Genomic DNA, 18324 nt, shown 5'->3' on the forward strand with positions numbered 1-18324 from the left:
TCTGGGTCTTTTGCCTTTTCCTATAAAAATTAGAATTAGCTTGCCAATATCCACAAGACAACTTTCTGAAATTTTTATTACAAAATTAAAAACACTGGGATTGCATCAAATCTATAGGTAAAGTCGAAGCTAACAAGGAGCTAACATCTTGATAATAGTAAATTTTCCCATCCATGAACATAAAATGTTTTTTGATTACTTAATTTTTAAAAAAATTCTTCAGAGTAGTGTGGTTTTTAAATTTATATTTATATGTAAACATTCAATATTTCCATTTGATTTAATGGATAATATGACTTTAACTCCAAGTTTTATTTGTTCATTACTGGACTATAGGAAAGCAACTGCCTTTTATATATTAACTTTGTATCCAGTGATCTCTCTATAATTGCTTGTTAGTTTCTTGAAGGTTTTTTGCTTATTCTTTCAGATTTTCTACATAATCCATCATGTTAACTAATAAAAAAGAAAGGTTGGCTTCTTGCTTTCCAATGAATATCTCATATTTCCTTTTCTTCTCTCATTGTATTATCTAGGACTTCCAGTATGATATTGAAAATTAATGGGCCAGGCGTGGTGGCAGAAGCTTGTAATTCCAGCATTAGGGGGTAGAGACTGGAGGATTGTGGTCAAAGGACAGCCTCAGCTATTTAGCGAGGCCCTTCCCAACTCAGTGAGACCCTGTTTCAAAAAATATAAAAGACTAAATATAGGACTGGGGGTGTAGCTCAGAGGTAGAATGCCCCTGGGTTCCATCCCCAGTTACCACAAAAAAAAAAAAAAAAGAAAAAAGAAAAAAAAAGTAGTGGAGAGAGGAAACATTCTTGCTTTGTTCCTAATTTTATTAGGAAAGCATTGAATTTCTCAACAGTAATTGTGACATCCATGTAGATATGTATAGATATTCCTTAATATCCTTAATTCCCCTCAATTTATAGTTTCCTGATTTTTTTAAGTCATGTATGGATTCTGGATTTTTTTCCAAATATTTTTTGACATCTACTATATGATCCTGTGATTTATTTTTTTTTGGCTGCCAATGTGATGGGTTATATTAACTGATTTTTGAATGATGAATTAGCCTTGAATACCTGGTAAGGGGATTGTCCTTGATTCTGGTATGTAATTATCTTTTTCTGTTCTTGGATTCTATTTTGTCAAGAATTTTTGCATCTGTATTCATAAAAATTATTAGTCTGAAGTTTAGTTTTCTGCCAATTTTTCATCTGTTTTTTGATAGTGGGGTAATGTTATTATCATAAAAATCTCTTTTGAAAGACATTTTATAAATTTAATATAAATTCTTTCTTAAATGTTCACCAGTGAACTCAACTCGGCCTCATGTTTTCTGTTTTAGGAGGCTATTGATTATTTATTCAACTTCTTTAATCAGATTTCTTTTTGTGTAAATTTTGAGAGATTATATCTTTCCATAAATTGGTCTTTTTCATCTAAGTTATCAAATTTGTGGTATTAGAGTTGTCCATAGTATTACATTATTATCTCTTTAATGTTCATGCGATATGTAGTGATGTCTCCTCTTTCTTTATGATTTTAATAATTTGTATCTTCTCTCTTTTAATGAGCCTAGTTAGGGGCTCTTCAACTTCACTGAACTTTCTTTTTTTTTTTAAACTGTACATGAATGAAATATTTACTTTTTTAGTCTGGTTCTATGTGTTTGTCATAGATGAGATTTGTTCACACATTTTGCATGTAGTAAATGTTTACTCATTTGAACCTCTGTGTAGGATTCCATTGCATAAATATACTGAGATTAATTATTTTGTATGTGGTACTAGAGATTGAGCCCAAGGGCATTCTACCTCTGAGATACACTCCCCAGCCCCATTTTATATTTTATTTTGAGACAGGAACTTGTTAAGTTGCTGAGGCTGCCTCTAACTTGTGATCCTTCCATATCAACCTCCCAAGTACTGGATTACAGGTGTGCAGCACTGTGCCCAGCTTATTAATTGATTATTGATGAACTAGTTTATTTCCAGTTTTGCAACACATCCCTACATTGTTAGACTGGGACATATTTCTACTGGTAAGCTGACCCTAATATCCCCTAGAATGGCCCAAATGGGGGCTCAAAACCTGGTATCATCTTCTCTCTCTGATTATGCTTGAAAGAGCACAAAGAAGGCAGAACAGAACATAAGGATCAGGATTGTAGAAGCCAGTGAACACATAAGCTATGGCCCCATGTCTCTCTCCAGCAGATGTCATCTAGCCACCCACTAAGCAGTATCTTCCTAAGGACTCACTTGCATTAGGTCCCGTATTGGCACTGAGGAAGAGAAGCAACACACAGAAAAAGAGAGACAGAGGTCTAAGTAGATAAACCATAATAACATTAGTATGAAATGTGTCATAAAGGCCCTATGGGGAGTATGGGTAAGTCTCCCTGGATTTGAGGCTGAAGGAAACATCTGAGGTCAATGTGCAAATTCATTTACAAGTGAATCATTAGCTGGGTGTGGTGGCACATGCCTATAATCTCAGTACTTTGGGCTGAGACAGGAGGATAGCAGGTTCAAGATCAGCCTCAGTAACATAGTGAGACTCTTGGCAACCTAGCAAGATCCTGTTTTTATTTTATTTTATTTTATTTTATTTTATTATTTATTTATTTATTTTTGTAATCATACATCACTTTGGAATACAAGACTTGAGAGGATATACAAGCACATATCATCCAATAAGCCCTCATCCAATCCCCATCCCATTCCCTTCCCCTCCCTCGATCCCATGCTTAATTATATCTTTGATATAATTGTTTATGTACCTCATGAGTTTTAAAGAGATTCCATCCTATCCCCTCCCCTCCTCGCTGATTGGTCACCTTAATTGCTTCTCAATAGGGCCCTTTCTACTACTCGACCTCCTCCTGTTACCCCTTTCCTCTTAGTTCTTGCTAATTAGGGGAAGCATCTGGATTTATCTTCTGTGCTATTTCTCTGTGCATGCTGCATTGCAAGTTCCGATCCCACTCTTGACGGCCCCAGTAGTGGCCTGGCCACCTGGAGGACTCTGATCCCGACCTCGCTGGCTCCAGAACCAGCCTTGCCTCACGGGAGGCCTTGATCCTGGCCTCGTTAGCCCCCGCACTGAACTTACCCCTCGGCTGGCTCCTCTTCAGGCCTCAGAGGCCCCAGCACCGGCCTAGCCTCACGACAGGCTCCAATCCTGGCCTCGCTGACCCTGGCACCTGCCTAACCCCTCAGCAGGCTCCTATCCTGGTCTCGCAAGTCCCAGTACTGTTCTTGCCTCACAGCAGTTTCCAATTCCGATCCCGGCCTTGCTGGCCCCGGCACCAGCCTAACCCTGCCTCGGAAGCCTCAGTAGCGGCCTTGCCTCATGGCAGGCTCCGATCCCCGCATTGTTGGCCCCGGCACTGACCTCACCCCTTGGCAGGCTCCGATCCTGGCCTCGGAGACATCAGCACCGGCCATACCTCAAGGCAGGCTCCGATCCCGGCCTCACTGGCCCCGGCACTGGCCTAACCCCTCGGCAGGCTCCAATCCAGGCCTCGGAGGCCCCAGCACCGGTCTTGCCTCGCAGCAGGCTCTGATCCCGGCCTCAATGGCCCTGGCACTGGCCTAACCCCTCAGCAGGCTCCGATTCCGGCCTCGGAGGCCTCAGCACCGGCCTTACCTCAGAGCAGGCTCTGATCCCGGCCTCACTGGCTCCAGCACTGGCCTAAGACATCAGCTGGCTCCAATCCCGACCTTGGAAGCCCCAACACCGGCCCTGCCTCATGGCTGGCTCCGATCCCGGTCTTGCTGACCTCGGCAAGCTCTGATTCCGGACTCAGAGGCTCCAGCACCGGCCTTGTCTCACAACAAGCTTCGATCTTGGCTTCGCTGACCCCGGCACTGGCCTAACCCCACAGCAGGCTCAGATCCCAGCCTCGGAGGCCTCAGTAGCAGCCTTGCCTCACAGCAGGCTCCGATCCCAGCCTCGCTGGCCCGGCACCAGCCTCACCCCTCGGCAGGCTCTGATCTGAGCACCCTCTTCACCCAGCAGGCTGTTCCATGTTCCCAAGGGTGCTTGGTGGTAGTATTCTGCCTCTGAGGTAATTTCTTCAAAAGTTCCAGGTGTATTACATCAGATCTCTGCCTCCCCTGAGTACTTGCCACTGCCAATGTGACTGCCTCCACCATCTCAAATCTTTCCCAAGCTCTTTTCCCATACTGCATAATGTCCAGTGTTCCTAAGCATGCGCGACAGTAATTTCTTCAGAGGATCAGGGTGGGTTGGATCAGATGTCTGCCTCTCCCAAATCCAAGTCTCCACCACCATCTCTGCCACTGCTGCCACCACCGCCTTCCTCCTAGGTCTCTGCTAGACTCTCTCCTTACAGGTGATGTCCAGGATTCTTAACGATGTAGAGAAGCAGCAGTCCTCCTTCACGGGGAATTTTCCCAAAAGTTCCAGTTTAGATGGATATGTTTTGTCTGCATCTCCAATATTCTAGCTGTCGCCGGGGCCATCTTAACCCCTCTGGAATATTTTTCTTTTTGCGTTTCCCTTTTTTAAAAAAAAAAAAAAATAAGAGAAGAGGGTATATGTGGTTTGGGGAGGATGTGGGATCAGGCACTCAGTAGAGATGAAAAATTTTTTTCTTTTCCGGGTGGGAGGGGGGTCTCCTAAGGGTGCCCCACCCGTACCCGCCCACCAGCCCTGGGTCTGGGTCTTGCCTCCAGGACCTCCCGGGGCCTTCCGGGTGGGGGGGGGGTCACCTAAGGGTGCCCCGCCCGTGCCTGCCCACCTGCCTGGGGTCTGGGCCATGTGGCCCGGACCTCCAGGGCCTTCCTGGTGGGTGGGGTGTGTCCTAAGGGATCCCCGCCCGCGCCCCTTCACTGAACTTTCTAAAAAAACAGCATTTGGTTTTGTTGATTTTTCTCTATTGATTTTCTATTTTCAATTTCATTGGTTTCTTCTCTAGTTTATGTCATTTCTTTTCTTCTGATTGTTTTGGAATTTATGTGCTTTGTCTATTCTGGTATCTAGAGTTAGAAGCTTAGATTATTGACTTTAGATATAACCTTTTCCAAATTATACAAATCTGATGCTATAAATTTTCCCCTAAATACTGCTTTTACTGCATTTTACAAATATTGATAGGGTATACTTCTATTTTTACTTACTTAAATATTTTTAAGTTCTTTTGAGATTTCTTCTGTCACTTATGGTTAATTTAGAAGTGTGTTGTTTAAATTTCACATATTTTAAGTTTTTTCAGCTATCTTTCCATTATTGAGTTTGTAGTTTAAATCCACTGTGATCTAAGAGTAGAGATTGTGTTGTTTCTGTTCTTTTTTAAAAATTTAAAGTGTGTTTTATGGCTCAGAACGAGGTCTATTTTGGTGAACATTCATGTGAACTTAAAAAGAATGTATAAGTTGTTCTAGGATGAGGTAGTCTATAGATGTCAATTATATCCAGTTGATTGATGATACTATTGAGCTCAACTAAGTCCTTACTGATTTTCTGCCTGCTGGATCTGTCCCTTTCTGCGCAAGGAGTATTTAAGTCTTCAAATATAATCGTGGATTTATCTATTTTTCCTTACAGGTCTATCAGTTTTTGCCTCTCATATTTTGACTCTCTGTTATTAGGTGTTCATGTATTAAAGGTTGTTATAACTTCTTGAAGTATTAACTCTTGATGGTTGTGTAATGGTTCTCTTATTGCTGATAAATTTCCCTGATCTGAAGTCAACTCTGTTTGAAATTATTATAGCTATTCCTGCTTTCTTTTGATTAGGGTTAACACAGTGCATCTCTCTTCATTTATTTCCCTTTTGTTTTGTGTTTTTTTATATTTTTTATATTTAAATTTTTTTTCAAAACTGAATATTGAACCCAGGGACATGCTGCCTCTGAGCTACACTTTCCAGTCCCATTTTTTATTTCTTAATTTTGAAGCAGGGTCTCATTAAGTTGCAGAGGGCCTCACTAAGTAGCCGAGGCTATCCACGAACCTGCAATCCTCCTGTTTCAGCCTCCCGAGTACTGGAATTACAAGCGTGCGCCACCATGCCCGACCAATGTTTCTTTATATGTAAACTGTGTCCATATAGACAACATACAATTAGGCTCTGGTTTTTGAACAACTCTGACAACTTGTCTTTTAATTGGTGCATTTAAATCATTGATATTTCATGGTTACTGATATACTTTGACTAACAACCACATTTATTATGTTTTCTATTTGTTAACATTATTCTTTTTTCTATTTTTTACCCCCTACTTTATGTTGCCTTTTGTGTTTAAATTGTGCATCATATATAACATTATTTTCTCTTCTCTCTTAGCATATCTGTTATGTTGTCTTTTTTTTAAAAAAAAGCCTTTTTAAAGAGGTTATCCTACAGTTGGCAAGATACATTTGTAACTAATCCAAGTTCACTTCTAAATAAAAATATGCCACATCACAGGTAGCACAAATACTTTATAAACTATTCCTAATTCCCCTCTCCCAACCCCAGGACCACTGCTGTCACCCATTTCCCATTGTGCATAAACATGTATAAGTGTGAATATACATGCCTATAATCAAATTTGTGGTTATCATTTTGAACCAACTGTTACTTGTTTGATTCATTAAAAACAAGAAAAGGAAGTTTTTATTTTCCTTTATTTATTCATTCACTGTTAATTTTCCCTTATGTATGATCCAAATTTTACCTATGTCATATATTTATTTATTTATTTATTTATTTATTTTTTATTTATTTATTGCAGTACTGGGATTGAACCCAGGGGCATTCTACCTCGGAGCTGTCTCCCCAGCCTGATTTCTTATTTTTATTTTGAAACAGGGTCTCACTGAGTTGCAAAGGGCCTCACTAAGTAGTAGCTGAGACTGTGAACCATGATCCTCCTGTCTCAGCCTCTGGAATGCTAGTCTTACAAGCATGAACCACAATGCCCAGCTCTAAATTTTTGATATTAGAAGTTTAATCCAGAGACATTCTGCCACCAAGTACACAACACATCCTATTTTATTTTTAAATTTTAAGCAGGGTTTTGCTAAGTTGCTGAGGCTGGCCATAAACCAGTGATCCTCCTGTCTCAGCCTTCCAAGTACTAGGGTTATAGACATGCCTCAATATACCCAGCTTATTTTTTAACTTTTATAATTATTTTTTTTGTTACTAGGGATTCAACTCTTGAATTCAGACATTCTACATTTGAGCTGTACCCCAAGCCCTTTTATATTTTTAAACATCGTCTAAGTTGCTGAGTCTTATTAAGTTGCCGACCACATACCTGAAATCTGTGATCCTCCTGTCTCAGTTTCCCATGTACTGGGTTTACAGGTGTGCACCCAGGCTCAGTTTCCTCCTTTTCTTTTTTTCCTGGTACTTAACCCAGGGGGATTTGCCTTCAAACTATACCCCTCCACAGTCGTTTTTATTTTATTTTTATTTTTATTTTGAAACAGGGGCTCACTAAGTTGCTGAGGGCCTAAGTTTCTGATACTGGCCTTGAAACTGCAGTCCTCTTGTCAGCCTCTCAACTAATGGGAGTACAGGCATGTGCCACCACAATTGGCTCTAAAAAACATTTTTGTGAGATAAGTCTAATACCAACAAATTCTCTCAGTTTTTGTTAGTTCAGAAAGTATTTCTCCTTTGCTTTTTTTTTTTTTTTGAGTACAGAATTCTAAGTTGGTGGGGGTTTGTCTCTCTCAACTCTAAACATTTCACATCATTTCCCATTGGCATGTGTTTTGAGGATAAATTAGATCTGCTTCTTATCTTTGGTTCTCTCTATGTACCTAAAGATTTTCTTTCTTTTTTGGTTGTTGTTGTCCCCTTCTTCCTTCTTTAAAGATTTTTTGGTTTTTAATTTTCCAGATTTTGCATATGATATGCCTGTGTAGTTGTTTGTGCACTGCTCTGGCTTGGAGTTTTGGGGAGCTTCCTGGATCTATTTGGTGTCTGATATTGCTATGGAGAACAGCTGAGTCACTATTGCTTCAAATACTGCTTCCACGCCTTTCTTCTTCAAGTGTGGCTTGTTGTGTGTATGTGACCCCTTTTCAGTTGTCCCACAATTCTTGGATATTTTGTTCTATATTTTTTCCAGTTTCTCTCTTTTTTTCTTTTTTTCTTTTTCTTTTTTCTTTCTTTCTTTCTTTTTTTTTTGCTTTTCAGTTTTGTAAATTTCTATTGACATAGCATCAAGCTCAGAGATTCTTTCAGCAGTCAAGTCCAACTTACTTACTAAGAAGCCCATCAAAGGCAAACTTTGTTATAGTGTTCTGAATTTCTGTTATAGTGTTCTTAATCTTCAGCATTTCACTTTTTAAGTTTTTTTTATCTCTGTTTCCATTATCCATCTGTTCTTACGTGCTGATTATTCTATTAAATTATGTAGCATATTAATCTTTTGTGTGTGTGTGTGTGTGTGTGTGTGTGTGTGTGTGTGTGGTACTGGGGTTCCTGGAAGCCCTTCTATCTCCGGGCTATACTCCCAGACCTATTTTTACATTTTTATTTGGAAACAGGGTCTCCTAAGCCAGTGCACATGGCTGGCTTCGAACCTGTGCAATCCTCCTGTCTCTGCCTCCCAAGCGTGGGGATTACAAGCGTGCGCCACCACGCCCGGCTGCATATTAATCTTTAAAAAAAAAAAAAAAAAAACTCTGGCCAGGCGTGGTGGCGCACGCTTATAATCCCCGCGCTTGGGAGGCAGAGACAGGAGGATCACACAAACAACCTCTGGTCTGATCATCCCACCATCACTGCCATATCTGACTGTTTCTGATACTTATTCAGTCTCTTCAAATGTTTTTGCCTTTTAATATGTCTTGTAATTTCTAACTGAAAGGTGGACATAAGGAACCAAACAAAGTAGGCTTTTAGTAATTAGTGGCAATATCGTGGTGGTAGGGGATGTTCTCTAGTCCTCTGACTTGGTGTCAGTCTTTGGGGAGAGCCTGGGCCCCTAGACTATGCATTTGGCATGTGTTTCTCAGACCCTCTCCTGACTTAAGGTGGGACAGGGTAGTTGGGGATGGTTAGGAGGGGTTGTGGAGTTAGGTAACTCCCCTTCCCCAGATGGAAGGCTAAGGGAAGTTGCAGCTGGGTTTCCCCTTCCCTTAGGTAAATTAGGCTCTGAGAAAATCCCAATGAGGCTTTCACAAAATAGTTTCTTCCAAGCATAAGCCTTGTTAAAACAAAATAGAATGCTGTATTAAATTTCAAAATAATTTCTTTTCCTTTCCTCTCACTGTAATAGAGGGAATTTCTGTCAGATTCTCACTGTGAGAACCTGGTAAAGCTCCAAGAGGTTAAAAAAAAATGTCAAAACACAAAAATGTGTGGGTGCCAGCCTGTGAATAGGTTCCCATTGAGTGTTTAACGTTTAGACTTATCCACACTGGGCCTCCAGCAATTTCTCAATTACAGTTCATGTTTTCCTACCTTGGCACTTGTTCCCACAGATGTTTCTACCCCTGCGTTCCTACTCTGGTACCTTGTGACTCTCTACAGCTGCCTATCTCTCCAATGTGGGAACAGTGGTTTGCCTTGCGACCTTACTTCTCTACTGGTTCTAAGAAGGACTGCTGTTTCTTTAGGTTGTTCACTTGTCTTGCTGTTACTGTCATTTTCCTTGTGAACAGGTAGTGATGACTACTGAGCTCCTTACCTATCACTCCTAGGCACTGAGTTTTGAAAACACACAACTTGGCTCAGCCTTCTTGTAAATGAATCTGAGTAAGTGAATGACCACACAGTCAAATAACAACTTAACAAAGCTTCTCTCTGCTTTGTGATTTAGATTTGCTGAGTGAAGGGTCACCCATTGTAATAGTCTGTCTTATCTTTGTTAGATAAGAGCCTATATTGTGACTTATGACAAAAAAATCTTTGAGGTAGAAATAGAATTATTTCATACACATACTTAAGAGGTGGATAAGTAGGCAAGTAAGTAAATCATTTTTCAGATTTCCCCATTTTCCAAATCTACTGATACCATTAGTATTTCCAGGAAAAATTTGTTTTTCTTTTTTGTGACATTAGTAATTGAACCTAGAGGCATTCTGTCTCTGAGATACACCCACAGTCTTATTTTATTTTTTATTTTGGAACAGGGTCTCACTAGGTGTGGAGTGCCTTACTGAGTTGCTGAGGCTGGTCACAAACATGTGATTCTCCTGTTTCAGCCTTTTGAGTACTGGGATTACAAGCATGCTCCACCATGCCTTCCAGAAATGTTTAAAATCAAAAATCCAATCTCAAGACAAGCAAGAAGTAATATTATTCTATGTGTAAGAGCTTTAAATGATATGCCGGGACTGAGTTAAGTACAGTAGTGTTCATCATGCCTACTCTCCTTGTGGACTCAACTGGGTATTAATTCTCTGCCCCTTGTCTCTGCTCTCTGATAAATCTTGCGGGGAGATTTTGTTTGGATTGCAGAGATATATTCCCTCTTTTCTCTATTTAATTCTACAAGTAATAATAGACACTCTAAAAGAAAAGTTTTTTCTTTGGTTTGTGTAAATATATTCACATTCTGGCTGTATGTCCCTTGGCTGGCCTCCTGTTACCTCTGGCATACAATTTAGCAGGGCCAGTCAGGGCTTGGGGATGTAATATGTGACTCTAGGGTACAAAGACAATTAACAACAAGATCCATTCAGCACAGTGTTCTAATCTAAAGAACAGCGCTAACTAGCCCTAACAATGGACACTTATCAATGATATAATTAATATAGTAAAATAATGAAGCTGGTAAACTTTTCCATTATAAAGCATCAGGCAACTGGCTTTACTTTTTATTCGTATTATATTGTAGTGGATTATTGTTTTGAAGTTGAAGAATTAAAAAAGAACCCCCCCCAAAAAAAAGAAAAAGAAAGCTTGCCCAAATGAAGGACAAGAGAAAATTATTCCATGCAATACCTAAAACATTTAGGATTTGGTCGAATGGCAGAGATCCTTCAAATTTTTGGTTAGGTCAAATCAATCACTAGTAGTATTTACAAACATCTGGAAACAAGACATAAAATTGGATTATCATTTATACTCATGCATATGTATGTGTCATTGTGCTTACACATTTGTACAGTTGTTTATATTAGTTTCAAGTAGATAAAAAATAGATGGCACCATTTTACTAATTATTGCCATTTAATTTTTTCCCTCTAACTTCTCTTATGACCTAAAAAAGTACAAAAATGGGGAAAATTATAATATCTCTACTGCGTATCTTTGTTAATCATCATAATTCTTGAGGATTATTATCTTTTTGTTTGCTTATGTTTATGTATATACACAAGGGCTTTGTTTTACTTCATAATATAGCCATATTTCAAGATTTTGACCTGATCAAATAGTCTGAATGATTCAAATTATTCTCAAATAATTTTATGACACTGGTTTTAATCAGAAATAAGAGATTCTTTCCTTTTTATTTTTACTTATTTCCTTTTGTACTTGGGGTTGGACACAGCGTCATTCTACCTCTAAGATAAAGCCCCAGCCCTTTTAATTTTTTTTTTTTGAAACTAAATTGCTAAGGCTGATCTTCAACCTGCAATCCTCCTGTCTCAGCCTCCCAAGTATTGGGATTACAGGTATGTACTACCACACCTGCCAAAAGGTGATTTTCAAAAATGCACTTCTGTTTAGTTTCTTGATTTAGACCTATATGTTTCTAGTCACCCCAACTTTACAATGCACAGATTTTCTAAAAAAAAAAAAAAATAACCTTACTGATATATTTTAACTAGACAATATAAAAACCCTGTTTCATCCTGATTTCCATTTGACATTGTGAGTCCTACTGTTTACAGACCACTGGAATCGGGGAGAATCAGACACATGAAATATGGTCGAGGTAGAAACAGATGCAGAAGATCGCTATGAAAATTAGACAATAGCCCTTGTACATAGCTCATACAATGTGCGAAATGCAGGCATCTCCCAGAATTGCTGTTGTGCTCTCTGACACCATCACTATACCTTGCCAAGTGAAGACTGAAGATGGTAAGAAATGACCTAATGAAAAGTTTTTCTGCAAAGTCACTAAGCAAATCAGCAGAAGGACATTGACAATACCTTTTTTTTTCTTGAATATAGCATTGAACTCTCTATGTCTCCTTTCTCTGGATAATTCTTTTGTTATATATTATATACTATTAGCCCATTATTTTAATTTTAAAAAGTAACCAGGGAGGTTAGCTACTTAAAAAATTCCAAAGTGTTCAAAAGAAACAGGTTGTTATAGGCCAATTAGGTGCTGAGGGCCTGAAGGACATGGGACCATTTATGCATCTTTAAAGTCTATATGGTTTTCCTATAAACCACTTACCTACTTCCTTTGAGAGAGACAGAAGGGAGAAGAAAAGATAAATGCTTACAGGAACTGATGATATAACACCGTGCAGCTGCTAATGCATATGGATGTGTCATGCAAATGTCCCCAGCAGAAACACATTCTTTAGTCTAAACCTGCAGCCATATTCAGCAATAAAAGAGTTTCCAAATCAAACTGCTGACTCCTTTTTTTCCCCCTTATCAAAACACCCCAGCATACATTTTACCCGGCAGAGTAAATCAAAAGAAGAACCAGCTGGAGTTACCAACTCTTGTTTTCCCCTGGATATCAGGTGTGTACTGCAATTTTGCAGATCAATTTTTGAGCTGAAGTAAGTGGCTGTGGTCCACTGAAACTCAGAGCTGTTGGAGCAATGCTTGAGCTAACTTTCTAGAGGCCTTATCTTTGCAGAGGGACATTGTAATTTACCAACTGATTGGTTTTTCCCTGTCCAAAGATGTGCTTTGATTACACCTTTATCTGAATATAGAAAAGATCTGCAGGAACTGAGAGGAATACTGAGTAATAAAACTTTGTTCTCCAGTCTTTATTTTCCATTCTTTTAGTCTCAAAATTTGCAGATTGTCTGATAAGTATCTAGAAAAAGTAGATTGGAGGTTAAGACAAAAAAAGAGTAAGAAAGAAAAAAAAATGGAAGTAATTTGGGGATCGATTTCATTTCAGTAAAGTTTCCAAAACATCGACATACTTAGAGCTGTGAATTTATTGTGACATAGTCTCATGATGCTGGGTCTGCGTAGATATTGAAAAGTTGTGTTTTGTGGAATAAAAACATCTCAAGAACTTCAGCCGTTTTCAGGTAGGGACATTAAATGGTAACTGGGGAGTGATTCACTCCAACTTCTTTATGGCTGGGAGAAGGAACACCACTCTGACATTTTTTTTTATAGGTTTGTGTGCGGAAGCTAAGGGCTTAGAAGAGCCAGGCAGTTGAGATTAGATGCGGAAAGAGAAAATGAGTGCGTATCTGGGGATTAACCCGCATTTGTGCTCCACAGGGATGCAGGCTAGGCACTCACTTGGAAGACACTCCAATGAAACGCCATCAGTTCTGAATGAAATTACCCGGGTGAAATTATATAGCTGTGGGTGGTGTCTCCTGAGCTGCTCTCTCTGGTTTCTTTCTCCCTCCAACTGGGGTTTGCCTGGCTTTAACTAAAAGATCGTCCCGGAAGAACCCACGCTCTGGGGGGGCGCCTCTCCTCCTAAAGACAGCCACTGATTTCCTTTGCTATAGCTTGGCGGCAGTGTGCTCCCAGCAGGTAGGACACCTAAGTCTCTAGCTAGCTAAGATGGGGCCCTGGAGTTTGTGGCTCAGCCTCCGAGAGCCTCCAGCCAAGGCGGGGAGGAGGAAGAAGGCCAAAGCCACAGAAGGCAACTGGTGCGGCCCGTTCCCCCCAGGCGTCCTATATTCATTAACATAACTAGGTCCTTTTAAAAGGCTCGCGCCTGAGAACTAAACTCAGGCCCAGTCAGCCTGTTAGAAAATGGTTTGGGAGGGTCTTCTTCCCCAACCCCCCCCCCCCCCCCTGTCAAGTCGAGCTAAAGGATGTAAGCGGCCAGCTCCGGGAGCCGGTCGTTTACTCTTTTTTTCTTTGTCGTTTTCCCAGAGGTGAGGCGGCGAGGAAAACGTTCCCAGACCCAGAGTAAGCGGTTGCAATTTGCACCCCCTCCCGCCCCTCGACGCAGGCAATTCCTCGCCCGCATCTGGCGGCGCAGGCCGCGCGGCTTCTGCGCTGCTAATATACATATTTCTAGGGGGAGGCTGGGCGGCTGCTTCTCCGCCAGGTCAATGTGTTAATTAAAAGTTGGTCCGAGTTGGTCAGCACGCGGTCCCAGATGTGCTTAACAGCACGCAATTAACACGTAAGGCAAATCTTTTTGAAGATATCAGAATTGAAAACCTCCCCAAGAAACTCCACCCCACACCCCCCCGCCTTCCTTCACGTGAAGGAGCGACGGCAAATAAGGGGAAAGTCATTAAAAGACGTAATTAAATGGGGGCCACCGTTCTTGAAGGGGGTCGGGCTGAAAAAAATTCTCTAAATCTATATATTTCAAAAATAAATAGCAAATTGATTTTTTTTTTTTCCTACTGGACAGGCAGGCGCGGAGATCCGCATCCCTCGGTTCCCACCCCATGTATATTAAACAGCGGGCGAGCGGCGGCCGCGCGGCGCGGTGACCCAGCCAGCGCCGGGGAGTCCGCGGACCCGCGCGGCGCCGCCACCGCCGCCGCCGGCGATTGCGCCCGGGCCTCTCCCAGCCAGATTGGTTTCCATATCCAGGGATAATTGCCGCACGCTCACTTGCCTGGCGTTTTCACAAGGGTGTGCGCTGGGGTGGGGGTGGGGCGAACTGATAACCATTTTAGCTAAAATATATTATTTATATGAAAAGTAAAAGTATTCGTGGAGACACCTAGTATCACCCACGACCCCATCCGAGGAGCCAGCCGGGCTTCCTCGCGCTGGAGGCTGCGCCCGCCGCCTGCCCGCAGTTTCTCTTAAGTCCCAGGCAGCCAGTTCTGAGGCCTCCTAGTCACTTACTTGGCTAGTATTTGCTTTCATTCAAAGACTTTCCCCCCAGCCTCTCGGAATCAAAGACCCCGAATAAGGCCCGATGGCTCCGTCTTCTTTCGCTGAATTCTGAGACCCCATTCACCAGTCTATCACACATTCCCTAGGAATAGGAGTGAGTGCGTGCGCACGCTTCCCCAAGTCCCGACGCTCCGCTTCACCACCGCTGCCCCACTGTCCCCGCCGGAGGAAGCGGGGTCAGGACGCGGCCCGCTTGGGAACCCTAAAACCACACCAAAACCCTGCATCTATCTGACTTCTTGGCTACCACCCCAGACTCCGGTCTTAGGATGAGTCCCATTAACACCTCCACCCAAACCGGGCCAGGGATAGCAATTATAGGCAATTAATTATGTGTGTCGGACCCAAAAGGGGTGCCTTATTGATGATACGTAATTAAACAAATAATGGATTTGCAGTATCTTGGCTATTCATCTGGTCCTTCTAGAAACCCGAGTATTAGGGAGAGATGGATAGTGAAGATGGAGAGAGAAAGAGAGAGGGGGGGGCAAACAGACAGATGGGGTGGGGGGAGAGAAAGAAGGGGTCGGCTACAGATCCTTGGAAACAGACCAGATTTGTTTGAGTGTCAGTGTGAAAAAGGCAGCCTGAGCCACGATTTAAACGCGGGCGGCACCGCTGTTAACTAGTGTCCGACGACTGCCCCCCTCCCGCCTCCCGCTCCCGTCTCTTCTCCCTTTTGTAGGGTACAGAAGGTGAATAATGAAACCATTTTGCTAATAGTTTATGAGCCATGAGATTGGAAATGTATATGGATAGACCGGAGCACCAGACTAAAATCATTTGAAAGTCTTGGCAGAGAGAGAGAGAGAGAGAGAGAGAGAGAGAGAGAGAGAGAGAGAGAGAGAGAGAGAGAGAGACCCACCGTGTCCTCCCTCCCCACTCCCCAGCCCGGAGCGGAAAGCGTCGGATGAGGTGGCTTCGCGCTTCCTCCCCTCCGCTCCATCTGAGGGCAGCGGGTCCGCCCGTCCTCCGCCAGCTCTCGACCCTCCTCATCTCCCCCAGGGGTTGGAGCGAGAGGGAGATGAATTGGGGTGATGGCAAGATAGCGCGAACGGGAGATAATCGTTATCACCAGGATTTTTCTTCCAGTGATGGGATCTAAAAAGATCTATCACGCTGGGCAGCTTTCCCCGAGGCATAAAGCGATGGACGTGAGCCTCTCGCTGAAGACAGCCATAGGGACACTGCCCGTGCGTCCCTTTGAGAAAACCCTCCTGACCTCCACACTCGACCCACAAGGTGTCTTCCCACCTGTTTTCTTTGCGGAGTTTACAGTTTCGAAGCCTGGGTTGTGGTGTGGTGGTGGGATGAGGGGGGCACATGGGGATAATGAGTGCTGGGAAGATTAAAAGGTGGAGGCGCGGCCTGGACCTCCGAGGGGCTCGCACAGCCTAGCAAAGTCCAAAAAGCCGCCTGGGAACACTGGTCCAGTCCAAATCCCTGGGAGAGACCTCCCGAGTCTAGCAGGGGGGGGGGGGTCCTGGGGAGAGTCGAGGCGAGGACGAAGGCGGGCTCCGCCGGCGGGTGAACAATTGGAGCGCGAAGGCCCGGGGCAGGTAGGAGCCTTAGACGCCCAAGCCAGGCGGGGTGCCCAGAGACCTTGGGCAGCCCCCAACCCAGCCTAGGAGCCCTGGGGCCGTACCGCGGATGCCAGGGCACTGCGGGATCAGCCCGAGCACCCGGAGCGCTGGGTTCTGGGGCCGGAAAGGATGCCCAGCGCGCACCTGTCTGCGCGGAGTAGCTGGCGGCGGGCACGCCTCCTGGCGAGGTCTGCAGCTCTAACCTCCTTAACAACGCTGCCCTTGTCTACTCCAAATTCGGCTGGATCCCGAGGCAAAGTTAACTTTTGATGCTCTAAGGAGGCAACTGGCGGGAAGCAACTGAGTCAGAGATTTTTTCTTCGCGGCTGGAGGGAGTGGCAGTACATATGACCTTTCCGCGCAGAGGATGCAGGTGGTGCTAGGCCCAGGTGGGCAGCGGAAAGAAAAAGCACACTGGCCCTCAGGCTTTCCCATTCCTCCTTCCAGCTAGAGACTTCCCTTAGGCCCTTTGGGCGTGCTGGCCCCACCCCCAGGTCCTAGTGGAGAACCCCTTCGGAATCCCTAAGGGCAGTAGCACAAACTCTCTTCACCTGCAGCCTGCGGCCCTTTCTCGCCGGTAACTGGCTTCAGCGGCAGCGTCCTCAGTTTCTCCAATCTTCACACTCACCTGCGTTGACTCTTCTATTGACCTTGGTTATTGTTGGAGACATCCCAGATAAATCTAGGCCATCTCCTGAACTGGGGCGGGGAAGGTGAGGAGTTGAAGTGGGGAGCGCGTGTCGGTTCCCCTCGAGGGTTTTAATTTAGAGGATATTGAATGAAATTGAACACCGAACTAACCCAATCACCACCCATTTCTCTGCCCTGGTCATCGCAAAGAGGAAGGGTGGACGATGAATTGCCAGTACTCCCACTTAATTAGATAATTAGCTTTCTTCTTGAGGGCAGGTGTGAGCAGACTCGGAGAAAGCACAATAACCCGGGGGGATGGGCGGTACCAGGGGAGGAACAACCCAGGGCGCCATCCCTGTAGGGAGAGATTTTCCAAGCGCTTTCGGCCGCAAGTCCACTAGGACAGTGCTCTGAAGTGCGTCCAGCCAGGGCCCAGGGGTCCAGCAAAGTGTCCGAAAAGGGGGTTTGCTATCTCAGGAGGGCTATTGTTAGGGGAAAGAAAACTTCATTTCAGGTACTTATTTGTGCTTTCTGTTCTCGCTCTTTGCCACGTTCCTCTAAAATTCGAGATTACCCAAATTCCTGTCCTAGCACCTCGAGAAAACTTCAAATCCTGGCGCTGTCCCCCGCCCCCCCGCGCGCCGTTCCGGTAGTTCCTGGGGAAACTGGGCTCGAGATCCTCCTCCTCTGCGCGCCAATGGCCAACCCTCTAGATTCACAGCTCTCCCGGGCCTTGGCTGGCGGGGACCAGGGGCTGGGGTTGGGATTGAAAGCATAGAAGCACAGGTAGGCGGGTGGGGAGGGTCAGAGACGGCGGCGTCCCCTTCCCTTGCCAATATGACAAAACTACTGTGAATTCTAACAAAATTAAGTTCCATCCCCCTTCCTTAAATCTGCACCCCCCCCCCAGCGCTTGCAAGGGGGAAAGAGGTGTCAGGTCGTCCCGGAAAGGGGGGGGGGGGTATCCAGAGCAGATTTACGCCCGCTCCTCTCATTTGTTGGTTGATTCTGTCTAAAAGTTTGCTATTTATAGGCTACACCCGGCAGCCCAAATCCCCGCGCCCGCTTCCCTGTGCCCAGGCAGAACGGTCCTGGCAGCCGGTGTCCGACGCGTCCAGTGATTTTTTGTTTAGTTTC

The sequence above is a fragment of the Muscardinus avellanarius genome, assembly GCF_963383645.1.
Source record: "Muscardinus avellanarius genome assembly, chromosome: 7".
Lineage (NCBI taxonomy): Eukaryota > Metazoa > Chordata > Mammalia > Rodentia > Gliridae > Muscardinus > Muscardinus avellanarius.